Genomic DNA, 4,339 nt, shown 5'->3' with positions numbered 1-4,339 from the left:
CAGGGAAATAAATGTAGCTCCTTATAGGTAAAGAGGAGGTAGCTGGGAATGAGGGCAGGTGAAGATGAGCCTGGAAGGTGGCCAGATTACAGAAAACCTAGTGTTGTGCTTCTGTCAAGTAGTTTGGACTTTATCTGTAAGCAATGAGGATCTGTAGAAGATACTTTTTTTTAAAAATTAATTAATTAATTAATTTAATTTTGGCTGTGTTGGGTCTTCGTTTCTGTGCAAGGGCTTTCTCTAGTTGCGGCAAGCGGGGGCCACTCTTCATCGCGGTGCACGGGCCTTTCATTGTCGCGGCCTCTCTTGTTGCGGAGCACAGGCTCCAGACACGCAGGCTCAGTAGTTGTGGCTCACGGGCCCAGTTGCTCCGCGGCATGTGAGATCTTCCCAAACCAGGGCTCGAACCCATGTCCCCTGCATTGGCAGGCAGATTCTCAACCACTGCGCCACCAGGGAAGCCCAGAAGATACTTTAAAAAGAAATCTTTAATACGGAAATCTTCAAGCATATACATAAATAGAAGAGCATAATGAAACTCCCAAGTACCCATCATTCAGCTTCAAAAATTATCAACTCCTGACCAACCTTGTTTTATCTACCCTTGGACTAACTTTCCAACCCCAACTGGGCTATTTTGAAGTAAAGCCCAAATACATTTTTCCATTCATTTATTCTTTAGTATGTATATATCACAATTGAGATAAGTAATAAACATTTAAAAAACTCAACCCACTATATCATACCTAAAGTAGTAATTCCTTAATTTAATGAGATACCAAATGTTTTAAAATTTCCCCCACTGTATCATAATTATGTTTTACAGTGGGTTATTTGAATTAAGACACGTTGGGTTGATATATCTCTTAAATCTCTTTTAATTATAGATTCCTCCCTCTACCTTTATTGTATTGGCAGTTTATCTGTTGAACAAACTCGGTCTTTTTCCTCAACAGTTCCCCATATTTTGGATTCTGCTGATAGGATCTCAGCAATATTATTTAATATATTCCTGTCCCCAATATTTCCTGTAAACTGGTATTTAGATTTAGAAGCTTGAAGGGATTCAGGTTTGAATTTTTGTCAAGAAAATTTCATTTTGGTATTTTGTGTTTCGTATTCCATCACATCAGGAGGTACATATGTCTGTTTGGTCTGTTTTTTCTTCTTTTTTTAATGTTGGGATTGAACTGTGGGGTTTGGAAGTTGTCAGCCCGATTATACATTTCCCATAACCTTTTCACCTAATCGTTTTAGTAGCCATTGATGATCATTGTTTAGTTCTTTTATTTCATAACAAATTGCAAAATGGTGGTATCCTAATTCTACAAGTCCTTTTTTATTTAAAATTTTCTATAAAGCAAAACTTTTCCTTATCAACAGTATTGCTACTCTGAAGAACAATTATTTCCCGTTACCAGTTTTCAGAACAATGAATTGGTTACCTAATGACAAACAAATTTATGTGTATTCATTTAGAACTCAAGAATTGTTAAAAAAAAAAAAAAAAAAAAAGAACAACATACCTTATATGCTGTGATTCACTGCAATTATTTGATGGTGCTCAAAATGCTCCATCTTTGGCTAGTGTATTTTCCTATGGCTACAGTACCAAATTATCACAAACATAGTGGCTTAAAACAATAGAAACTTATTGTTTCACAGTTCTGGATGCCAGGAGTTCAAAATCGGTTTCACTGGGCCAAGTCAAGGTGTTGGCGTGGCCACGCTCCCTTTGGAGGCTTTAGGGGAGAATCTGTTCCTTGTCTCTTCTAGCTTCTGGTGGTTGCCAGCATTCCTTGGCTTGTAGCCACATCACTCTAATCTCTACCTCCATGGTCATATTGCTTTCTTTTCTCCTGTATGTCAAGTCTCCTTCTGCATCTCTCTTATAAAAATACATGTGATTACACTTAGGACCCATCCTGATTATCCTATACTTTCCCCATCTCAAGATCCTTAGTAACATTTGCAAAATTTTTACCATATAAGGAAACATTTATACATTCTAGGGATTAGGACCTGATATCTTTGGGGACCATTATTCAGCATGTGAAAACTAGTGAGAACCCTTTAAAGATGGCTGTTTCCTTGTGACATGACTCCTGTAATTTTGGTTAACTTCCTTATTTTCTGTTACAAGAAGACTTTCGAAGCTTATTATATTTCCTATCCCTTACCTTTAATCAGCCATTCTCATAGAAGTTTTGTTTTTTATAAGTGTGAATGGTATTTATAAACCACAATTTGGGCATTAGGGATGCTCTTTGCTAATGGGTTGTCATTGAATCAAAAGGTCCAGGAATCAAGGGGGTAAGTGAGAATGACACTTGGCAATGTTACATCTAATAACCCACTCAAAGAATTTTTGCTTCCTGTACCTGCAATTTTGGGCTCTGCTGGTTGGGTCCCAAAGGAAGAATACATCCACTAGGAAACCAACAATGCTCCCACTGAACTGGAAATTGAGACTCCCATTTGAGCATTTAGGGTTCTTGTGCCACTGGACCAATGGGAAAAGAAAGGGGTTATTATATTGACTGGGGTGCTTGATCCCAATTATCAAGGGACATATGGCTGCTGCTAAACAATGTGACTCTCTGCAGTGCCTCCTTAGTGCCCCCATATTCAGTTGTAAAAGTTAAGGAAGCCTATAGCAATTCACTAAGAACTTAAATACTTCAGGAATGAAGTTTAGGGTCTCCCCACCAGGTAAAGAACCCCAGTCAGCTAAGGTGCTGACTGAAGGCAACTGGAAAATGATATGGGCTATGAAAAAAAAAGATCAGTCTGATGGCTATTTAATTTATAAAAATGAGGACTATGCTGTCTGTCTGTTCCGTGTGTGTGTGTGTGTGTGTGTGTGTGTGTGTGTGTAAACATTACATGTTAATCCTTTCCCTCTCTTTTCTGTTGTTACATATAAAAGTTTCGGTGGTGACTAATTTTTATAATTTAGTCTTAACAGTACAAAATATCTGGGGAGTGGGTATGTGTGTTGAATTAACTAGGAAAGGAATTAACATCTCTAGCAGATGTTCATAGGGGTAGGAATTTGTGTCTTTCTTGTGGGGGACAGATTAAGCGTATTTTGTAGAAGAGATAGTTTGTTGTTGTATGTAAATCTCAAAACAGGCAAACGGATGGGAATATATGCTGAATAGTCAAAGGAGGGTGCTGGATACTGTCTTTTCTTTCAGCTCCATATCAACTCTTCTGTACTTCCCTTTGCACTGCTGTGGCAGGAGATCCACAAGCTACATTTCCCAGACTCCCTGCAGCTGGATTTCTGTTTAGTTCTGCCTTTGAGAGGCACTACTGGGATACTGGAAGGTGAGAAGGGAGAAACTATCTTTCTTAGACATTCTGGTAGTGTCACAAACAATGGCAGTGATAGCAGAAGTGACAGTAGATGCAGTGGCAGCTGTGGCTGGTTAGTGTAGGACAATTAGTTTCTGATCAGGCACATGGTTCAAGAGTAGCAGCCTCAGTGGCATAGTGACTGTGGGCTCCAGGTCATACTGTTTTCCTTTTTGCTTCCTCCAGCACTAGGGATGTTAGCTGCTTCCTCAGTTCCTATTCTTTAGGCACACTTACCTTTCATCTGTCGCTCAAGCTGTTTGAACACCTTTGTAACAAACTCCTTGTATTAAATTCCTTCTGTTTGAAATACTTAATGTGGTTTCTTCTTTTTTTTTAATTTATTTATTTTTATTTATTTTATTTTTGGCTGTGTTGGGTCTTCATTGCTGCGTGGGCTTTTCTCTAGTTGCAGCAAGCGGGGGCCACCCCCCATTGCGGTGCGTGGGCTTCTCATCATGGTGGCTTCTCTTGTTGAGGAGCGTGGGCTCTTGGCGCACGGGCTCACTAGCTGTGACTCGTGGGCTCCAGAGCGCAGGCTCAGTAGCTGTGGTGCACGGGCCCAGTTGCTTGGCGGCATGTGGGATCTTCCCAGACCAGGGCTCGAACCCGTGTCCCCTGCATTGGCAGGCAGATTCCCAACCACTGCGCCACCAGGGAAGCCCTTAATGTGGCTTCTTTTTCCGAGTGGACAATGACTGATACATTTCCTCTAAAGTAGGCACAGGCTTCCCTGGTGGCGCAGTGGTTGCGAATCCGCTTGCCAATGCAGGGGACACGGGTTTGAGCCCTGGTCTGGGAAGATCCCACGTGCTGCAGAGCAGCTAAGCCCGTGCATCACAACTACTGAGCCTGGGCTCTAGAGCCCATGAGCCACAACTACTGAAGCCCACGCAACTAGAGCCGCAACGAAGAGTAGCCCCCACTCGCCGCAACTAGAGAAAACCTGCACGCAGCAACAAAAGACTCAACGCAGCCA

The 4,339-nt window shown here is 41.4% G+C and overlaps 1 long non-coding RNA gene across 1 annotated transcript; it reads right to left on the bottom strand.

Annotated features, from left to right (window-relative positions):
* Positions 1 to 305: 305 nt before the first annotated feature.
* LOC118889518 lies at positions 306 to 3,984 on the bottom strand. The gene is made up of 3 exons (XR_005018557.1): positions 3,861 to 3,984; positions 623 to 627; positions 306 to 352 (listed from the first exon to the last, which is right to left on the bottom strand). It is a non-coding gene; the product is annotated as an uncharacterized LOC118889518 (long non-coding RNA).
* Between the last annotated feature and the right edge of the window lie 355 nt (positions 3,985 to 4,339).

The sequence above is a fragment of the Balaenoptera musculus genome, chromosome 2 (genome assembly GCF_009873245.2).
Source record: "Balaenoptera musculus isolate JJ_BM4_2016_0621 chromosome 2, mBalMus1.pri.v3, whole genome shotgun sequence".
NCBI lineage: Eukaryota > Metazoa > Chordata > Mammalia > Artiodactyla > Balaenopteridae > Balaenoptera > Balaenoptera musculus.
This window is presented reverse-complemented; position numbering and strand designations above follow the sequence as displayed.